This window comes from Culex pipiens, chromosome 1, assembly GCF_016801865.2.
Source record: "Culex pipiens pallens isolate TS chromosome 1, TS_CPP_V2, whole genome shotgun sequence".
Taxonomy (NCBI): domain Eukaryota; kingdom Metazoa; phylum Arthropoda; class Insecta; order Diptera; family Culicidae; genus Culex; species Culex pipiens.
In genome coordinates this window covers 65,568,840-65,591,703 of record NC_068937.1, presented here as the reverse complement: position 1 = coordinate 65,591,703, position 22,864 = coordinate 65,568,840, and the positions used below count along the sequence as shown (strand labels likewise).

The 22,864-nt window shown below is 41.3% G+C and overlaps 1 long non-coding RNA gene across 4 annotated transcripts; it reads left to right on the top strand.

Moving 5' to 3' along the window:
• Positions 1-7,094: 7,094 nt before the first annotated feature.
• On the top strand, positions 7,095-14,247 carry LOC120428472 (uncharacterized). Of its 4 annotated transcripts, none has more exons than XR_005607103.2 (4): positions 7,095-10,983; positions 11,040-12,992; positions 13,050-13,297; positions 13,682-14,247. It is a non-coding gene; the product is annotated as an uncharacterized LOC120428472 (long non-coding RNA). The 4 variants fall into 4 exon arrangements; XR_005607104.2 differs by having other exon boundaries at positions 7,095-10,367; positions 10,430-10,983; positions 11,040-13,297; positions 13,682-14,245; XR_005607105.2 differs by having other exon boundaries at positions 7,095-10,707; positions 10,775-10,983; positions 11,040-13,297; positions 13,682-14,245.
• The last annotated feature ends 8,617 nt before the right edge of the window (positions 14,248-22,864 follow it).

Here is a 22,864-nt window from a genome sequence, read left to right as displayed (position 1 = left end):
CGATGTAAACAGACTTGCTATATGTGTAAGTGTGGTGGAATTTTTAATGTTTCATGTGGTGGAATGTATTCGTTAAATTGCAGTTTAAAATTATTTGGAATTTGATTTTTATTGCGTCGACTATTTGTATAAGTTCGTTTTAAAGTGCTCTTTGCAGTATTCGTTTTATAACATTCATAAAATTTGTTTGCTTGATAATTATTTCTTTAGTAAAAATGTGTATTTTTATTGTACCTGAAATTTCTGAATTTTCTGTCAAAATTAAGGTTTGAATTTTCAGTACTAGCAAGTAACCTTTGTTCGAGAGTTCTTAAAGACTCTCTGTCAATTCGTTCATTTTCTAAAAATTCTAGCAAATTTTCCAACTTCATATGACGGTTATTCGTGGCAATCTCTTTGATTTCATTATTAATAATTCCAACTATAAAGTGGCTTTTTAAGCTATAAGCTGTGAATGAATTTTCGTTGTAACTTTGATCAATTTTTATGATTTCGTATTTTATGTCAAGAACTCTACCTGCATATGATTTAAATGTTTCATCCCGTCCTTGTTTCAGAGTTTCAATTAGTTCAATTATACTACCAAAAGTAGTTTTGATACCAAACTCTCTAATTAAATTTGCCTTGGTTTCTTCCCAAGTGTTGGAATAAATTCGTTTAATACGTGCTGCTGCTTTAAATTTTAGTTTCATAAAAACAATATTTAAAAATTTACTCTGATCTTCGCCTTCAGGAATTTGATCAGCATAATAATCTATTAATATTAAAAATTGCTCCAGTGAGTCTAATGACCCATCAAATTCTGGAATAAGCTGGATTAAATCCGTCATCTCCAAATTCGCCATCTTTAACGGTGCACATCAACAAGAGCTTTTGCACCAAGATTTTTGTTACAGATATTTTAGTATTTTTGAAACTACGGGAACTATCGATATAATGTATTATTCATCCCCTAAAGTACTGTCTACTAAATGATTTACAACAAAATTTGCCTGTTTTTACAATCAGATTTGTGCAGGATTGGGTCCGTAAGTTGTAGCGCAGCCCTGATAAGGCTGCCTACCGAAAAAGAGGATCGCGAATGGCAAGAAGGCTAGAAATCCGGAACAAACGGCAGAAGCCCATAGAAAAGCAGACCACCGATTGGCGACTCGGCTCCTGGAACTGCAGGTCTTTGAATTTCTTGGGTTTCGAATTCGCCTTAGCGAATGAGTTGCAACCTCGCAACTTCGATGTTGTGGCACTGCAGGAGGTGTGCTTGGAGGAGGAGCAGGTGCTCGACTGGCCAGGTCAGCAGACCAATTCCAGATTTTTTCTGAGCGGCGGCACGGACAAGAAGCTGGGTACCGGCTTTATCGTGCGGGGCAAGATGCAGGATCGCGTGTTCGGCTTCACGGCGATCAGCGAGCGGATGTGTAAGTTGAGGATAAGAGGCCGTTTCTTCAACTACAGCATCATCAACGTGCACTGCCCCCACGAAGAAAAGACCGATGATGAGAAGGAAGCATTCTACGCGACGCTGGAGGAGGTGTACGACGGCTGTCCGCGGCAGGATGTAAAGATCATCATTGGGGACATGAACGCTCGGTTCGGAAGGGAGGAAATGTTTCGACCGACAATAGGCTCAAAAAGCCTACACGCGGTCACGAACGGCAACGGCCAACGCTGCATCGACTTTGCAGCCTCCCGTGGAATGGTGGTCAGGAGCACCTATTTTCCTCGCAAGGACATCCACAAAGCCACCTGGACATCACCTGACCAACGGACGAAAACGCAAATCGACCACGTCCTGATCGACGGCCGATTCTTCTCGGACGTAACGCACGTGCGCACCTTTCGCGGTGCGAATATTGACTCGGACCACTACCTAGTTGGAGTTGACATGCGCTCAAAGCTGTCGACGGTGTTCAACCAACGCCGAAGTCGGCGGGCCCCTCCGTTCAACACCGCGTGTCTGCAGAACGGGGAAGTGGCCCACAGTTACGCGCAGCAGCTGGAAGCGAATCTGCCAGGTGAGGAGGAACTTGGCGCAGCCTCGCTCGAAGATGGTTGGAGCCGTATTCGCTCAGCCATCGGCAGTGCAGCGGAAGCCACACTGGGTAGTGCGATCCGAGTCAGTCGGAATGATTGGTACGACGACGAGTGCCAACAGATAACCGCCGAGAAGAAAGCAGCTTACGACAAGAAGCTGCACAAGGCGACGAGAGGGAACGTGGAACGATACAGGCAGGCTCGGAATCGGCAGGTCGCGGTCTTCAAGCTCAAGAAGCGCCAGCAGGAAGACCGGGATTGCGCAGAAATGGAGCAGCTATTCCGAGCTAACGAGTCGCGAAAGTTCTACGAGAAGGTGAACCGGTCCCGCAAAGGCTTCGTGCCGCGAGCCGATGTGTGCAGGGACAACGAAGGAAACCTGATCGTGAACAAAAGCGAGGTGTTGGACAGGTGGAAGCAGTACTTCAACGAGCACCTCAACGGCGATGAAGCGAACAGGGACGGCGTTGGAGTCAACCTTGGAGCGCCCGCAGCTGATGAACAGTTCCCGGCGCCTGATCTAGAGACGGTGAAGAGGGAGATCAGGAAGCTGAAGAACAACAGAGCTGCCGGCAAGGATCGGTTACCCGGTGAGCTCTTCAAATATGGAGGAGAGAAACTGGCGAGGGCGCTTCACTGCGTGATCTCCAAGATCTGGGAGGAGGAGAAGTTACCGAAGGAATGGATGGACGGTGTCGTGTGCCCGATCTACAAAAAGGGCGATAAGCTGGACTGCGGCAACTACCGCGGTATCACGCTTATTAACGCGGCCTACAAAATCCTCTCCCAGATCCTCTGCCGTCAGCTGTCACCCCATGCAAGGAGGTTCGTGGGGCCCTACCAAGCGGGCTTCACTGGCGCGCGCGCCACCACGGACCAAATATTTTGTCTCCGACAGATCCTCGAGAAATGTCGTGAGTACAACGTGCCCACACATCACATCTTCATCGACTTCAAGGCAGCCTATGATACAGTCGACCGCGAGCAGCTATGGCAGATCATGCACGAGAATGGATTTCCGGATAAACTGACTCGGCTGATCAAGGCTACCTTGGATGGTGTGATGTGTCACGTGCGTGTTTCGGGGGATTTAGCGGAACCCTTTGGATCACGCCGAGGGCTGCGGCAAGGTGATGGCTTATCCTGTGCGCTGTTCAACATCGTCCTTGAGGGCATCATTCGAAGAGCGGGCATTGACACGAGTGGCACGATCATGAACAGGTCCTACCAGTTGCTTGCTTTTGCCGATGACATCGACATTGTGGCAAGAAACCTGGAGACGGTGAAGGACGTCTACACCCGACTGAAGGTACAAGCAAGGCGTGTAGGACTTGGCATGAATACGACGAAGACGAAGTACATGAGAGGAAGGGGCTCGAGGGACGTCGGCCCCCCAAGTCTCACCCCTCTAGCTGTGGATGATGATGAGTTGGAGGAGGTGAGCGAGTTCGTGTACTTGGGATCGCTGGTAACCGCCGACAACGACACCAGCAAAGAGATCCGGACTCGTATTTTTGCTGGGAATCGTGCGTACTTCGGATTACGGAAGACCCTCACTTCGGATCGGGTGCAACGCCGCACGAAGCTGACGATGTACAAAACACTGATTAGACCGGTAGTCCTCTATGGCCACGAGACCTGGACGATGCGGCAGGAGGACGAACGTGCCCTTGGAGTTTTCGAACGGAAGGTGCTACGAACGATCTACGGTGGAGTGCAGGTGTCTGACGGAGTGTGGCGAAGACGCATGAACCACGAACTGCACGCGTTTCTTGAAGAACCGACAATCGCCACCCAGGCGAAAATCGGGAGGCTCAGGTGGGCCGGCCATGTCGCCCGAATGGACGAGAGCCAGCCTGTCAGACTGCTTTTTGACCGCGCCGAACCAGCTGGCGGTACAGGCAGGAGAGCAGGGAAACCGCGCGCACGGTGGGGAGATCAAGTGAATGGTGATATCCGGAAGATTTGTAACCTGGGAAATTGGAGAGTAGCAGCCCAAGACCGAGAAAGATGGAAGCGTCTTCTTGCTACAGCACGCGTACCTGGTGCGCTATGCTGATTGGTATGGTATGTATGGGTCCGTAAGTTTGTCAATTTTGGCATAAGAAGACAACAACTTCCTTGGTTGCGTGTTTTTAACTATTTACATCAAATTTCGGTATAACTTTTGTTTACTCACCCTAAACTGCCAGATTTCCATGGTCGTCTTCTTGGGTGTTCGATGCGGCTGAATTTCGTCTCCAGTTGATCCAGATGATCTCGTCATTGTTGAATCCCTAGTGTTGTCCATCGTTGGCCGGTTTTGAAATTTTCGATGCTTCTGCCATTGGTCGAGCCCGTTTTGGTTCCATCTCGTACTGCTGCACATTTGCTTCCATCTTAGAACTCCTCACATAACATTTTCTTCAATTTAACGTTTTTTTTACACTATTTTAACTGTTTGTTACTTCGCGAAATCATTTTGTTCATTAATTTTCACACATAGTCACATTTTCAACTCTCGGTTTTGTCCAATCATAATGGCGTGTCCAAACACACACAGCGTTGCTTTCTGCTAGTCACCACCTGAACGGCCCGAGCGGTTTAGGCTTTCAGGATTTTTGTGATATTTACTCGTAGAGTCAAAACAGATCAGTAAACTTCACTTATTTGTATATTACACTTTTTAAAGATTAAATTTTTGCGGTAACACTCTCAACTTTTACGCGCACGATCACATCACTCAACTTTTTGTTGCTAATTTCATTAAGACCTTCGTCATATAGAGGCAAGCTCGAACAAAAGCGATTTTTTTCCTGGTCTCACTTTGATTTCCCATTTGTTGCCTGTTTTGCCCGTTTGCTGTTGATCGTGTACGCCACAGTGGTATAACGTCAAAAAAGCCTCGTATAATGTTTGTAAACAGTATACAGTACAACTACCGTAAGTCGGTTCGTTTTTTCTTGAATACTTTTGCAGCATTATTTTATTATGAATGTAAAGGGAAATAGCATGTAATTTCATCATGCACGTGATGTTGGCTTACAATAGTTGGGCGTTCAAGAATAGTTGTAAGTTGGCAAGAGAAATGGTTCCCCAGTGGATGGCTTTCAGTGCATTGTTTTGCAGGAGAAATCCGTCCACCGTTGGACGGATTCCTCTTGCTGGACATTGTTGATAGGCACACTATAAATGGTTAGGCGCTTATACTTATATCAAACCCTACGTAATGTACCACCCCCGGCCGAGTTAAAATGCGTAACCGGAAAAGAAGGTGTGCATGCCTGGCACGAACACTCAAAGCGTGTTCTAGCATGCTGCTCGTACTGACTCAGAGCAAGGGTGAGATGTAGGTGTAACGGCAGTGCGTGTTCGTCGGGAACCTGGTGCATAAGATCGGTCAAGGCCCGTTGTTACACTGAAAATTGCGAATTGCGAATTGCGAACCTGGAAATTTCTGAAAAGTTGGCATTTTATGTCCTCTAAAACATATCAAAAAATAAAAAAAAATAAAAATAGTGTTTTCATGCAAATCAAGTTTTAGTGATAAAAAGTTAAATAAAAAAATCATCAAATTTTTTTTACCGTGTATTATTTTTTTCCAGTGTAGTCCGTATTCATACCTACAACTTTGCCGAAGACACCAAATCGATCAAAAAATGCCTTCAAAAGATACAGATTTTTGAATTTTCATACATTATTTTTGTATGGACAGCTGCCAAATTTGTATGGAAAATTATATGGGTAATTCTTTACCAACTCACACGAAATCGTGAAAAGTTGCCCCGACCCCTCTTCGATTTGCGTGAAACTTTGTCCTAAGGGGTAACTTTTGTCCCTGATCACGAATCCGATGTCCGTTTATTGATATCTCGTGACGGAGGGTCAGTACGACCCCTTCCATTTTTGAACATGCGGAAAAAGAGGTGTTTTTCAATAATTTGTAGCCTGAAACGGTGATGAGATAGAAATTTGGTGTCAAAGGGACTTTTATGTAAAATTAGGCGCCCGATTTGATGGCGTACTCAGAATTCCGAAAAAACGTATTTTTCATCGAAAAAAACACTAAAAAAGTTTTAAAAATTCTCCCATTTTCCGTTACTCGACCGTAAAAATTTTTAGAACATGTCATTTTATGGGAAATTTAATGTACTTTTCGAATCTACATTGACCCAGAAGTGTCATTTTTTCATTTAGAACAAAAATTTTCATTTTAAAATTTCGTGTTTTTTCTAACTTTGCAGCGTTATTTTTTAGAGTGTAACAGTGTTCTACAAAGTTATAGAGCAGACAATTACAAAAATTTTGATATATAGACAAAAGGGGTTTGCTTATAAACATCACGAGTTATCGCGATTTTACGAAAAAAAGTTTTGAAAAAGTTACTTTTTGCGTTTCTCTTTGTTTCGTCGTCCGTGTCTGTCGCGGGTGACCATGAACGGCCATTATCGATGACGACCAACTTTTTCAAAACTTTTTTTTCGTAAAATCGCGATAACTCGTGATGTTTATAAGCAAACCCCTTATGTCTATATATCAATTTTTTTGTAATTGTCAGCTCTACAACTTTGTAGAACATTGTTACACTCTAAAAAATAATCCTGCAAAGTTAGAAAAAACACGAAATTTTAAAATGAAAAATTTTGTTCTAAATGAAAAAATGACCCTTCTGGGTCAATGTAGATTCGAAAAGTACATTAAATTTCCCATAAAATGACATGTTCCAAATTTTTTTTACAGTCGAGTAACGGAAAATGGGAGAATTTTTAAAACTTTTTTAGTGCTTTTTTCCATGAAAAATACGTTTTTTTCGGAATCCTGAGTACGCCATCAAATCGGGCGTCTAATTTTGCATAAAAGTCTCTTTGACACCAAATTTCTATCTCATCACCGTTTCAGGCTGCAAATTATTGAAAAACACCTCTTTTTTCGCATGTTCAAAAATGGAAGGGGTCGTACTGACCCTCCGTCACGAGATATCAATAAACGGACATCGGATTCGTGATCAGGGACAAAAGTTACCCCTTAGGACAACGTTTTACGCAAATCGAAGAGGGGTCGGGGCAACTGCTGTGTGAGTTGGCGGAGAATTACCCATATGGACAAACTAATAATGCAAAATGGCTTCTTTGGGCATACCGAAGGCACCAAAAAAGTTTCAGTCGGATTAAAAAATACAAAAAAAATCGAATGACCGAAATCCTAGAGAACTGCTCAGGAGAAACCGACCTTTCCCTAAATTGCCGGATATTATTTTAAAAGTTTGCTTGAGAACGGCAAAGTTTCCTGTCCCCAAAGTGATTGTTTTTTTGCCTGTCAACTGTCAAACAAAGGTGTACAAATTTAGGTCATATTTTTTGTCAATATGTTTTACCAGTATATCAATAACTACTTCAACATGTTAATGAATGGTAAAACGTTACTTAATCTACCGTATGGTGGTTGATGCATTTCTCTCGATAGGATTCGAACTGACGACCTTTGGATTGTGAGTACAACTGCCTACCAGCGACTCCACCGAGGAAGGACCAATGGACGACTCCTACACTTGGACTAAGCTAAGGATCTAGATTAGGTCTGAACCAATGTTCACTTCCCCATCCGACGGATAAGACAAATCTTGACTCGAAAAAAGCCACCGGGTCTGACTGGGGCTGAAGCCAGGCCAGCTGGCCATCTGTTGAGTGACACCGAAACACTTATTTTAAGGAAAGATAAGAAAAACTTGTAACACGCATTATCCCTCCCAAAGAATTTTAGAAATTTTAATTTATAAACATACGTAATTTTTCATTTTAATTACCGCCAACCCTATTTAAGGAGACTGTTTACATATTTACACAATTTATGCAACTCGTTTACGCTAGGGAATAAGTTGAAAACAAAAATAAACCAGTAGCAACGGTCAATTCAAAAATTATGCCACTTGTTCAAAATCAGATTAGTGTGCGTGACCTGTAGCGTGTGTTATACAACATTATCTTGTCTAATATTCAAAGTTAACAGTGTAGTAACTTCAGGCATCCACGCTAGGTGGTGATACTGATACGAACAAATTTCGGAACCATGTTTTGAATTGGACTTGGCTCCATATGCCTTCGTCGAGCCAATTCTCTACGTTGAAACCAGACTTGTCCTCCAGACCTCTTCGCCGAGCCATGCCAGACCCCGAACTCCTAAGTCCCGGGTGGACTCTTCTCTGCGGCTAAGTCCCGACGGACTCTTCACGGCGGCTAAGTCCCGGCGGACTTCTCAAACGGCTAAGTCCCGGGTGGACTCTTCACGGCAGCTAAGTCCCGACGGACTCTTCACGGCGGCTAAGTCCCGGCGGACTGCGGCCTCCACCGCTAAGTCCGGCTGGACTGGAGCCTCTGCTACTGGTGGCTGCTGGCGGGTCCGGCTGGTCTGGGGCTTCTTCAGGATCTGGAACTGGACTGGGCTTGAACTGGCTGGAACTGACTGGAACTAACTGCCCTCCTCAAGAATTTTGGGGTTTTTATAGTCAGTCCCCGAAAACTCTACTAAATTTTGTTCTACTAAAAGTGGTCCGTTTCGATGAGAAGCATCGATGAACCTCATGAATTAAATTATGCAGACCTCTGCAATTCTTCATGACTTTCCGTATGGTGTAGTGAGTACACCTAAAAATCGGAAGTCATGGGTTCGAACCATTGTCGTGAAACTTTAAATTATGTTATTGGAACATCAAAATTATGTTCCTAAAACATTCTCAAAAATGTTGGTCAATAATGAGAAGGTCGAATTCTCCATTGAACAAACATGCCAATGAATTTGGTTAAGCCACACCCTCAATTTCCCCTGTGTAATAACATCGCACATTCATAATTGAAAGCTTAACCATTTTTTTGATTGCCTAACAATTGGCGAAATTTAATAAAGGGCTTTTCAGGTGAGGATGACTCATGATCCACACCTGTACATAAGCTTAATTATTTGTCGCGCAACGCGAGTCGACGGGTAAAATTATTTATGCTTGCGTAACCGCGCATGGTCAGAACTGTGGTGAGGATCGAAAAATGGACAAATTTAATGATTTAAATTTGAGGTCGCTGCACTTGGTGAAAGCCCTATTTTGGTCAAAAATATTGTTTAACTTGAATATTTTTCCATATAAAAATAAATAAATTAGAGCAAACAGCTAAGTAGATGTCATCTACTCAAATCTACCCATAAGCACACCCCTGGGACCATTGTTGATTCATCGTAAAATGTATTTTTTTAGCATTAAATTAAAAAAAAGTGATCAGAAATGATTCATGAGCGTATTTTTTACCGTTGGACACAAACATCGTCATTGGGCTTTAGAACCATTGCAATGGAGTACCCGCAGTCGAGCAGTTTTTGACAGTTCGCTCTATAAGAAATACATTGTAGAAAAAAGCAAAAACTGCTCGAATGGAAATGCTCCATTGACAAAAACAATGGAGTACCCGCAGTCGAGCAGTTTTTGACAGTTCGCTCCATAAGAAATACATTGTAGAAAAAAGCAAAAACTGCTCGAATGGAAATGCTCCATTGCAATTACATTTTAAACAATTCTGGAGTTTTTTTTGTTTTTTTTGAAAAGGTCCAATAAACCAAATTTTTAGTTTTTGCTTTTTGGATGTTTTTTTAATACCCCTGACTGAAGGCGGCATCGTTCGCATCATGCCTGTTTTTAATGTAACTATCAAGTGACTTAAACAGCATTCAATGTTTTTGGATATCTTATAAAAATTTGCAAAAATAATGCTAGGATTAGAATCGACGTTTAAATTTCAACAGTCATTCAAAAACTATTCAATTTTAAATTCTTGACTTATTTTCATTCCTTATGTCCATCAGAGTAATCGGGATAAATTCAATGTTTACATTTGTTTATAGAACCTTATAAAAAATCTAGAATTGTTATATGTAATTTTAAAAATCTACTGAAAAAATCTTTTAAAAAGACAAACTTATTTTGTCAATCTTGGGGGGTCAATGTGGATCTGGATAGGTAAACAAGCAGCCCATTCTCCTCATGTTAATTGTAAACATACACTGACGTAGGTAGGATAGACAGCGAGGGGTGAGACACACCTAATCAATTATCGTATCACTAATCAACTATCGTAATTGTTGGTTGATTAGCTAATTGATTAGCGATTATTTGACATACTGTTCCCACCGCGCGTCTCCTGATCTTGGTATCTCGAGTGAAGTCATTTTGACAGATGAAGTTTCCGCATAAACAACAGTCAAGAGATCATTTTAAGGAAATTTTGTCGGAGATGGCTGCGGATGTGGAACCAGTACTTCGAGTTCCTGTGGATCAACCGGATGAGGTCATAAGACTGTTAGAGCGAAATCTTTTGGTAAGAGTTTTCGTTTTTTGTTGAACTCAAACAAGGAACTGATTATTTCGTCATTCCCCCAGGAGCTGTGGCTTGATCGCTGACGACGACTGCTTCCTTACGCGCCGAAGGAGGACAATCAGCCCGACACGAACGGTGAAGAGATCCAGCTGAATGCGAAGCAGATTCTGGACCCTCTGCAGCGCGTCTGAATGATGAAAAAAGTATCCGTCTAACTCTTGCCATACGCGGAACCGATCCCGGACATTGTGCTGTGCCAGCTCTGGCTAGTCCAGCTGCTTGAATGTGGATCCGCGACTACAGGCAAATGTACGACGTTTTGCTGAAGGCAACATAACAGGTGAGCACAATCTCTTGACTTTGAACGATTAAAAGCAAGTTGAACAACAATTCCGAAAATAATTTAGGTCTTGCTGGCCGATGGGAAACTGCTGATGGCGGAGGCAACCGGAACACCGAATGACACTACTTCCCCGGATGTGGTACAGCAAGCATCGGCTCAATCACAGCAACATCTGCTCCCGCGTCCTGCTGCGTCGTTTAGCCGGAAGTACACTCGTCCTGGCTGGAGGTTACCGGCGAATACAGCGACATACAGTCTGTCGGATAATCCTACGTAAGTTTGCACTCTTACCCTGAAACGAGTGACTTATTTTGGTGTTCTTTCCACAGAACGATTGCAGGCAGAGTGAAAGTCGTTTTAAAGCGCTCCCACTGTCAGGCCAGTCTTGCGGCCCAATTTGGAAACCCCAATGGATAAGTTCACCATCAGTCCCGTTCGTGAGGCCGTTTTCTGTCCAACTCGGTCACCCGCGGGAGTAGTGGATGTGATTTCTGATGACTTCCGTTGCAACTCCGCGGCCAATGGTCACGTCAGATCTGGAAATGCTGCCGGCAACCAAAAACGTCAGCCTCAAGAGAATGGTTACGAATGATGCACGTTGCAAGAGACCACAGTTGGCGTCCGGTTTGCAGCTAAGCAACAGCTTAAAGACACGATCCGCCTCGCGCTCGGCCCGCCCATTAAGATGGTGAGGAACCCGCGTGTCCCATGTCCGGTGATGGACACCGCGAGGCTATCGAGGAGTTCGATAGAGAGGAGCTAGGAGCGAATAGAGAGCGCTGTTGAGCGGAAATGAGAAGGCGCAAGACCGAGCCACACTCTGCCGAGAATGAAAAATGTTTATTTCATGATATGTAATTGAATGTTAATAAAATAAAAATTATGTTGTGTGCCTCTCTCTCTGGGCGGCACGATGTTGGGGTTCACGATGGCAAGTCGCTTCCTTGTCGTTGATTTGGGACGAGAACGGAAGGAATTTAGCAGGAAGAAATAAGCTATCTAGGCAAGTCTCTGTGATTTAGGCCAACTCTTAACGGTTCCCGGTGTGTACAAAATTCGCCGGTTTTCGTTTCGGTACATTGAAGATCGAGAAGCAGCCGATTCCGTAGCGCTTCTGGAACGTGAGGTGGTTTAGTTGGAAGCACATCCGGTCACCGAAGGAGGGGACCTTAGCCGTCATCTGGATCAACCAGCTAAGCTTCCGGCACTTGCCTATTTCAAGGAAACCGTTTCTGTGACCAAAGCTAACGCCTACATCTGAATCGACGAAATGGCCGGCGAACTGGAAAAAAAAGTTGAACCGTCTGCTTCCGACTGCACAAATCGCTTCCAAATCGGACCAACTGGAAGTGCTCACCGGCACAACATGTTGCACGAGGACGTCACAATCAAATACGGCCACAACCGCATCCCAGCGCCATGATGGACCTGGACCGCCCTGGAATCTTACATTCGAATCCATCCGGTTTCAAAAAGTGACCTATACTGCGCTTCCGTTGTCCCGTGAAGATTATTTGGACGATAGTGGCAATCTTTCTGTTTCCAGGCGTCACCGAATTAACCGATAGATTAGTCGATTCCTGAATCCGAGTGAAAATTGTGCTTAAAATATATTTTTGGTTAGATTCCTTCGTAAAATAGCCTCGTTTGTTTTGGTGGTTTTGGTTTTCTGACGTTTGTTCGACAGGCCAAGATAAAATAAAATGGTGGGAATACTCTAATTGATTAGCGTAACCTTAATCAACTAACTAATAATTTCTAATCAATTAGTCGAATATTATAATTGATTAGAGCATGTGTCTCACCCCTCGATAGACAGCTTATTTGCAAATCTTCATTTCCAGAGTTTTTTTTAAAGGTCCTATAACCTATTGTCTTTTATACGTTTATAGGACCTATTCAAAAAAAGTCGAGATTTGCCCAGTTGTATTGTTTTGCTTGAATTTATGGCAAATTACACCTAAAAAGGTTGTAAATATCATAAACGTGTACTTCTCACAAGAATTTACTACAGACTGTCTAGGGGAAACAGACTGGCCGATGCAAATAAATAGGCACTGGCAACGTATGTTTTATGCTTGCAACACTGCCAGTTTTGCTGGGCGTAAAGGGCGTTTGGTGTCCAGCGCGTTTGGATCTGTCAAACATTGGCCAAACTGTTTCCTAGACAAACTGTAGAATTTACCACTGAATTATTGTAATAATTCTGCACCGTGTATTGTTTTGATTTCGAAAACAAAAAAAAACGTCGGTCGGCGAACGTCGGTTACCAGGATTCAAAAGTATGTTGATGGGTATTTTAAAGGTAAATTTTAATCAATCTAATGCTTCTTTCATAGTCCCATGATGTCCCCGGCTATCGTCAACGACCCGACTTCCTCCGCCCTCAAAATGGTGCATTTCGCCAACCCGGACTCGGCGAAGCAGATCTGGAATAAAGCAATAGTTCGGCGGGGTCGAGCCGCTCACCAAGGAGCACGTCGGCATATATTTTATGACCCCGGCTAGTGATAGTCACTTGCGCCAGCCAACATTAGTTCTTGTATTGTGACTTTACACAACCCGAAGCAGCAGTCGCCGGGGAAGGGTAAGTCGGAGAATGCCGATCCCACGACTTCTTGAAATGCCGCATCCGGCCGTGTTAGACTCGTTGGTGAGGAGTGTTTTCACAGTTCAACGACGGCGGTAGAAAGTGAAAAGCCCTTTTGGTACGTAGACGACGAACCGTCAAGTGCCGCTGGAGAGCGACTGAACAAGAACGGCTCGATGGGAATTAGATTCTAGTCGGATTGCCTGTGTGACGATTCCATCAGCACCATTTCCACCGTCGCCAGTGCACTGTCCCTCATGGGAACTTAGACATCCAGAGAGTGAGTGGGAAAATGTATTATTTTATGATAACCTGGGGGTTAGGGGGAAAGCAGATAAAAAAAATAAGGTAATGTACTGATCAAATTATGTTATTTTCCAGTGATGGCCATAATCGTCGATTGCCAACCTTGTCAAATCTCCACTTGGCCCGGTCGGGTTGGACGAAATTCTTATGGAGGGCAACGAGACTATCATCAACGAGCTCAGCTTATCGATTGTCATAATCGCCGCTGGGTTGCTAAAAAACGCCGGCTGGCCGCCGATCACCTGGCCGCACCAGATGGACAAGTTAGGTCGTAAAACGCCCATCAACGAGCTGATCCTGATAAGCAGGGCTGCGGAGTCGGGTCATATTTCAAACGACTCCGACTCCGACTCCGACTCCGGCTTTCTCAGACTAGCCGACTCCGACTCCGACTCCGACTCCGGCTCCGGCTTTCAACAAATGGTTGGCTCCGACTCCGACTCCGACTCCGGCCTACCAACTCTAGCCGACTCCGACTCCGACTCCGACTCCAGCTTTCAACAAATGGTTGGCTCCGACTCCGACTCCGACTCCACATATTTTTAAATGTTTCAAAAGTTAGTCAACTATTATTAGCTAATTATTTTTAAAACATTGATAAAAAGGATTATTCAAATACTCTCTAAGCGTCAAGTTTTTCTCAAGAAAAATAAGTTCGAATCACAAAACGAAAAAAAAGTTTCTAGGATACAAGTTTTATACGTTATGGAAACAGAAATCAAAAAATATCTTCAGTTTTAGAGGCATTTTGAGGAGAACGGTTTTGTAAGTAAATTTGGATTAATTTGCTTAACCTCAAATTTGCAAATAATGTATTCAAAGCTAATAAATTTAAATATTAAATTGTTATTTTTGAATGAATAATCTTAAGAAACCTGGCCTTAATGATCTATTGAACATTAAAATTCAATTTGCTCTTTTTCAGGCTGACATTTATAAGAAGCACAGCGACAGGCAATTTTTTTTTTTTTTGTTAAATGACAATTTTAAACGAAACATTATTTTGTTTTTTTTTTTAAACGTACATGGACATCACGCCATGAAGGAGATTATTATTGCAAATCAATGTATCTGAACAATTTCTTCGTGGAAAGGACGCTTAAGAGGTCCTTTTCAAATATCTATGACAAGGAAAATATTTTATTTGGAATTTTTTAATTTATTTTAATTTTAAAAATTAATACACATTAAAAAGGAGGCGCACGATACTTCGTGAATCTTCACCTAAAACGAAGCTTTATGAATGATCTTGCGCCTCCATCAAAATATATGAAAAAACTTAAAATATAATAAAAAAACAAATATCCACAAGTAAAATGTTTTCTAGGTCACAAGTATTTTATTTTTTTAAGGTACATTGATTTGCAATGATAATCACCTTCCGTCATATTGGCGTGGCGTGTTAGTTTCAATTATTTTAAATGCAACACTTTGATTTTCTTGTACTCAGTTATAAACAAAATTGAGTTGAGTTCCAAGTAAGAGATTGTTATAATCGTTGATTATTTGTTACAAAAGTTAAACTGTCAGTGGCTCTTTTTCGATTTCCAAAAACAGTGATTACTATTTTTAATCTTTTTATGCACCTCGTATTTTTTTTCCTAAAAAATGATTTAACTTAAAACCTCCAAGACATTCGCTATCGGGGTAAAAGATGACTGTGTGTGAACTTTTTTCAAAAAGAACTGGATGAAATTTGGTCAAATTTGAATTGAAAGGGCATATAAATATAGGCAATAGGAAGAAGTCAAGAATCAACTAGATATGTGTGACTTCATAACCAATATTTTTTATTATTTTTTTTAAAATTATAATACTATATATTTGGGTAAGTTATCATTTTGTGATTATAGTGAAATAACACAATTAGAGCTTTCCAATCACAATAAAAAGCTTCAAAAACATAATGGCATCTGATAAATCTCTAAAAAGAGATGAAAAAATGGCGACGCATTGCATGCGACGTAAAAAACAATTAAAAACATAAGAAGTTTTGTAAATTAAGCTGTTATGTAGTAAATGCTGAACAATAAAAAAATCATATTTTTTGTTCAATTTAAGATAACTCCGACTCCGACTCCGACTCCGGGTTATCAGAAATCTCCGGCTCCGACTCCGACTCCGACTCCAGCTCATAAAATTTAGCCGACTCCGGCTCCGACTCCGACTCCAGCTGTTCGAGTTTTGACGACTCCGACTCCGACTCCGACTCCAGGTCCCCAAAAAGACCCGACTCCACCGACTCCGGCTCCGACTCCGACTCCGACTCCACAGCCCTGCTGATAAGTGTAAATCCATGAACAAGGCCAGCGACGAATTTGCCAAATTATTTTGGAGAAGGTTATTCCATAAACCCGACCGTTAGCATTGCCAATGACAGGAGCAACGCGTCAGGTTCATGGTTCCCGTTGCAAACGATCTCCCGGGAGAGCATCCCAGGCGTGTGGACTACCGACGATACTCCACTCTGTCTGCTCCGGGCTAGACGCTACCGGCGATGTGTACAAGGTCTCATGATTACAAACGAGCTACACAGAAAAAAATATGTGAATTTACTCGACACGGAAAAAATGAATCACATGTAAACTCAGTTGATGTAAACTTGAGATTCGACGTAAACGGTTGAATCACATGTAAAATCATGTTTTTACGTATAATTTGTTGCAAATTTACATCGAATTGCATTTAAATTTAAATGTTTAATGACGTGCAAAAGTGTTACATCATAAATGATGTAAAAAAAAAAAAAAAAAAAAAAAAAAAAAAAAAAAAAAAAAAAAAAAAAAAAAAAAAAAAAAAAAAAAAAAAATAAAAGATGTAACATTCGAAAATATTTTTTTGTGTGTAGTTTGTCCAATCGACAGAGAGATGAGTCTCGCCGTTGCTCTTTGCGAGGCAAAGCCTGCTTCGATCGTGTTTGGCCTGCGTCGTTGTTTCGCGCGGAAGAAAAAGATGAAAAAAGTGTATTTGAAAGAAGCTGGCCAGTCTCGCCGTTGCTCTTTGCGAGGCAAAGCCTGCTTCGATCGTGTTTGGCCTGCGTTGTTGTTTCGCGCGGAAGAAAAAGAAGAAAAAAGTGTATTTGAAAGAAGCTGGCCAGTCTCGTCGTTGCTCTTTGCGAGGCAAGGCCTGCTTCGATCGTGTTTGGCCGGCGTCGTTGTTTCGCACGGGAGAAAAAGGAAGAAAAAGTGATTTTGAAAGAAGCTGGCCAGTCTCGCCGTTGCTCTTTGCGAGGCAAAGCCTGCTTCGATCGTGTTTGGCCTGCGTCGTTGTTTCGCGCGGAAGAAAAAGAAGAAAAAAGTGTATTTGAAAGAAGCTGGCCAGTCTCGCCGTTGCTCTTTGCGAGGCAAGACCTGCTTCGATCGTGTTTGGCCGGCGTCGTTGTTTCGCACGGGAGAAAAAGGAAGAAAAAGTGATTTTGAAAGAAGCTGGCCAGTCTCGCCGTTGCTCTTTGCGAGGCAAAGCCTGCTTCGATCGTGTTTGGCCTGCGTCGTTGTTTCGCGCGGAAGAAAAAGAAGAAAAAAGTGTATTTGAAAGAAGCTGGCCAGTCTCGTCGTTGCTCTTTGCGAGGCAAGGCCTGCTTCGATCGTGTTTGGCCTGCGTCGTTGTTTCCACGGGATATTTATATTTATATTTTTCACAGCTTCCTTACATTAACTGCTAACATGTATCTATTCACTATATAATTTATTTATATTTTTCTAATCCTCTATCATACTATTTTCCCATAAAATATACATTTAAATTGCATGAACTAACGATGCTTTAAAAAACAGCAATGGATCGATCTGGAGCATTTGTTTTAAAATTATTGCTATTTTTGACAGCTTCCTGGAATAAATTTCAATTTAGCTGCTGATATGTAAATTTATTTGAATGTTCAAATTATTTTTTTCGTATTGCTTTCCTTTATATCCTCATTTCCTCATACCATATATGATCAAATTACATAAACTAACGACACTTACTAAAACAGCAAGGGAACCATCAGGAGCATTTGTATTTTAAATGATTATTTATTTACATGTTCATATTATTCCTCATCCTATACCTTTCCTGTAACATACCATCTCCTCATACCATATATCATCAAATTGCTTAAATTAACGAATCTTTCTAAAACAGCATGGGAACCATCTGGAGCATTTAGATTTTAATTTACTGCTATTTTTTACAGCTTCCTGGAATCATCTTGATTATATTTAAATTTATTTTATTTACCATATTTATAATATTTATTATTATTATTATTATTACAAAACTATATGCTTATTAGATAATACACTACAGACTAACATTTACACTTACAAACATCCAAATCATGTAATACATTACGCATTCAACCATTTTCATCGGCCCGATGAAATTCCTCTAACCCCCATTCCTAGTTTGTCCAATCGACAGAGAGATGCCGTTAGATCAAGTAGACCTATTTGGTTAACCTGATGTGAATTGGACAAAAGTAAGTTTATTTTTTATTTCTATTATTTTCAGCGTAACCATTCGCCCAAGCCTGCTCCGTTGAATCTAGAGTCTGCATAACATTTGCAATTTTTTTACCCTTGGCATTTTACAATGATAAACTTTAGTTTATTTTTGATCAAGCAAAAGTAATATAAGAATAAATTCTAGAGTATTTTTCCAAAAGATCCTATGCGCCATGGTTTTCTGTGTTGATAGCATCTTTAAAAAAATAATCTAGAATTACAGTGCTTAGTTTGATTACAAAATAACCTAAATGTGTGCATTTGTAAACTGCAACAAACGGTAATAAAATTTGAAAATTACGTCAGTTTCTAGATTCAACGGAGCAAAAATTTTTTTTTACTTGGGTAAATTTACGTAGATTTCATCAGAAATTTACACGTTTTCGAAGCGCTTTTTGTTCGGCACAATTACATCGGATGAAACTTAAATTTAAAATGAATTTGATGTAAATTGGCATCATTAATGACGTGCACTTTTGGTACATCATTAATGATGTAAATTTACCCGATTTTTTTTTCTGTGTACTATTATTTTTCAACCCCATTCAAAATTCAAGTGTTTGGCTATTGCAATTATTTCATGGCCAATCACCGCAATTTCGAGTGTTTTGCGATTGATATTTGAGTGCTCTGTACTGCAGGGTCAGATCATGTGCGAAACACTTCGATGCGCTGTGTGAGTTTTGCTCAGTGTACACAGAAAAAAAATGTAAATTTACCCGACACTGAAACCTTGTATTAAAAACGTAAACATGCTCAATGTAAGTTTGAAATTCAATGTAAAACGTTGTTTCTCATTTAAAGCGCCTTAATGTAAAGTGAGATTCAACGTAATGCTTGAAACTCATTCAAAATGAACTTTTGTTTTTGGCTAATCATAAATTTGAAAATTTGAAAAACATGTAAATGAAGATATAATGTATTTTTTCATGATGTAAACTTAAAAATCATTTAAATTTAAAGTTTAATTTGCTTCACAAGTGACAGCTGAAAAAACAAACAAGTTTGTTGGATGTTAATGTTTGTTGCGTTTGGTGCGGACGTGTTTCATGTCCAATGACAAGTTAAATGCTGCATTTTAGTGAAAACTAACTTGATGAATTTCATCAGCGGCTGCAAGAACTTAGCAACAGTTGAATAACAATGGTGAACGGATGTTATTACCGTACTCCGTGAAGATTCTGGAAGGCATTTTCAAATTATAATTGAGTGCTTTATCACAGACAAACGGTAAGCATAAATAAAATTTAAAGCAAAACATTTTAAATGGGCCTATGTGGATTTGTGAACAAAGATTTTATCCTTCTTATTTTAAATGTAAACATTTACGGTAGTAAAAGAGATGTGCTGTTTGTTTTCAAATTCACGATGGTCCAAAAACAAGTTTTGCTAAATTTGCTGTAAATTTTCCTTTTGAAAACAGAGTATCTCGATTGTTTACCTTATCACTTCGAGCATCCTGCTGTTTGCCAACTACTTCTTCAGCAGATTCAACTTCAGGACGGTTCTCAAACCCAGATGTTGGCGACGGTGGCTTTGTCATCCAATACCGGAAGAGCAGAGCTCGGAATCAACGTACGCGTTCGCTTCCGATAGGCTAAATGTCCTCCTGGTACGCTTGGCATAGATCACGCAAAACAGGCCGATCAGGTAAACTTACTAGGGGGTACCGATCGATGTTGCTGTTCTGGGCGTATTCATGCACCACCACTGGAACGCTTATTTGCTAGCAGGAACTCCTCTCAGGTCTGGTACAGGTCGAATTTCCGACATAACTATTGTAACGGGACTGGGGCTTCCAGACGGCATCGGAGGTTGGGGTTTGATTTCCAGCTGCTTGGCGGAACCAGTTCTGTGATGGGCTTTTACGGGTCGTTAATTTTTGCTTGCTTAACCAGAAAAAAATTGCGTTCGATTCAGGCTCAATCTCGAACCAGATCGACTCGAGGCTCGAGCCAAAATTCTCAGTGGGACCCGGGTGTTTTCGTGAGCTTTTCAGCAAATTATCAAAGTTTCACACTTTCAATAAATCACAAAAATGGCACTTTTTCGGTAATTGAATGAATGAATGAATGAATAATTCTCATACCCGCCGGCAGCTTGGTCCAGTTCACAGGTGTTCGCTTGATCAAACAGTTCGTCATCTTATGTTCAGTAATCTGTACACCCACGTACATATATTTTTTTGTACGAATTTTGTTGTTACAAATACCAGTGCTTAAATCAAAAGAAGTTTCCCATCCCATCCCCAAAGCAACGGAAATTTGTAACGGGTGTAGGGACACATCACACAGACGCCCTTGTTTGACCGTCACGACATTAAGGGTATGAGATGTCGCAAAATTAATAAGCATAATACCCATAGCCGAACCTTCAACAGAGTGCCGGCAATCGAACACTCACAGCGAACGACCAGGGTAGTACCCTACCGCGTATATAGTAATATTGGCGTGGTTTGACTTTAGTGGCGTGTGTGTAAGCTAGAGTAAGTGAAAGAATATTTGTATTAATAATGAAACGGGTTCACCAAATCTGGTATCCTTAAATTCCAATCTTCAAGAATTTTTCAAATCTTCAGATCTTCAAAAAGATGAACTTCCTACGTCCGACTTGATTTCCAGAAGATGACACGATCATCACCTTATAGAATCTGCATCGACGACGTCGACGTTCCAGCCAGTTGACCAAATGCACCTTCTTTGATTTCTGGTTGGGATGATCGAAGCGGGACCGGAACCATAGGGATATTACTCTTCATGGCCACAAGCACAGCACAGTTGGTTTGATGCTGGCCTACGGATGCTCTCGGCTGCCTTGCGGTATCACTTCAGAACCGACTTGAACTGCTACAAACACCAAGTTTCCGCCACAAGAATCGCAAAGGGCCTTCCAAATCACTTCTACTGGCCATCATAGAGAAAGAGACTATGGCATAATTATTTCCATTTTAAAAGAAAACTCCACTTTTTCAAAAAATAAAAGTAAAGCAAATGGCACTTTTTCGGTAATTCTGATGAAAATCTAATGAAAACACTCTGTGTAGCTTTTTCTGGAAGCGGACTGTCAAAGTTGTCGGAGTTGGACACGATTATCTTGGCCTACTGATTTTTAACAACTCCGACAAGCATTACCTTTATATTTGAAAACACAGCCTTACCCAAAAGTGAGTAAAAGAAATCAAGTCTCAGGGTGCCTACAGAGTGGAAGCGGGAAGCGGAGCACTTCCATTCGAGCAGTTTTTGTTTTTTTTTTTTTTCTACAATGTATTCCTTAAGGAAACTGTCATTTCTACCACTCGAATCCGGTGCTTCGTTGCAGGTCCAGGTCGAATTTCCGACATAACCATTGTAACGGGACTGGGGCTTCCAGACGGCATCGGAGGTTGGGGTTTGATTTCCAGCTGCTTGGCGGAACCAGTTCTGTGATGGGCTTTTACGGGTCGTTAATTTTTGCTTGCTTAACCAGAAAAAAATTGCGTTCGATTCAGGCTCAATCTCGAGCCAGATCGACTCGAGGCTCGAGCCAAAATTCTCAGTGGGACCCGGGTATTTTCGTGAGCTTTTCAGCAAATTATCAAAGTTTCACACTTTCAATAAATCACAAAAATGGCACTTTTTCGGAAATTCTGATGAAAATCTAATGAAAACACTCTGTGTAGCTTTTTCTGGAAGCGGACTGTCAAAGTTGTCGGAGTTAGACACGATTATCTTGGCCTACTGATTTTTAACAACTACGACAAGCATTACCTTTATATTTGAAAACACAGCCTTACCCAAAAGTGAGTAAAAGAAATCAAGTCTCAGGGTGCCTACAGAGTGGAAGCGGGAAGCGGAGCACTTCCATTCGAGCAGTTTTTGTTTTTTTTTTCTACAATGTATTCCTTAAGGAAACTGTCATTTCTACCACTCGAATTCGGTGCTTCGTTGCGTCGCATCGCTCGTTCCTTCCACTTTGTAGGCACCCAAAGTGTCTAAGCCTGGGAAACCTTTAGGGAGTGAGGGAGTGAGCGACCCATCGTTGAATGGGTTATCAAAAGATCTTTCCAACGAACCCAATAATTGAAAGATCTGACAGTCTCGTCACAAGAATTTATTTTTGTAATGGTGCTTGATTTTTAAACAGGTTGAGAGGTATTTTGACTGAATGTATTTACTACATGAAGTTTAATTCAGATCCACATTACCTACTTGATCTGATATACAGTGTAAACTAACAGGATATCGTTTCAATAAAATTACAATTACATGAATGTCAGTTTGTTTAGAAAAAAATCCTTCTTAAACTAATTGTTGTCGTTCAAAGTGTTATTGCGCTTAGAAAAACAAAATCTAATTAACAAGATCAGCTATTTGAAGTTAGTTAGATGTCAAGCAAGATACTTTCTGTGATGGAAGGTAGAGTGGTACATTTTTTAAAATGGATTTAAAACTCCACTATAAAACTTTAGGGGCGTACAAAGTGTCATTGTGCTCAGAAAAAAAAAGTTCTAACCGTTGTGTGTAACAACATCAGCAAACTAAACTCAGTTTCTATATGCAATTGGGTTTTAAAATTAAGCCTAAATTTATGATATTATTGTTCACAACAAAAAAACATATACAATCTCGTATACAATACATGGGGTTTCAATTCAATTAATAAAAATTGACTTCTTGGTAGAAAGCATCCTACTTGAAAACTTGTTCAAGGGGCCATAGGGGAGTGTGGGGTAATTTGGACACCCTAAGGAAATTGCTCTGCCACGGGCTGTATGGATATTTTAAAGGAATGTGGA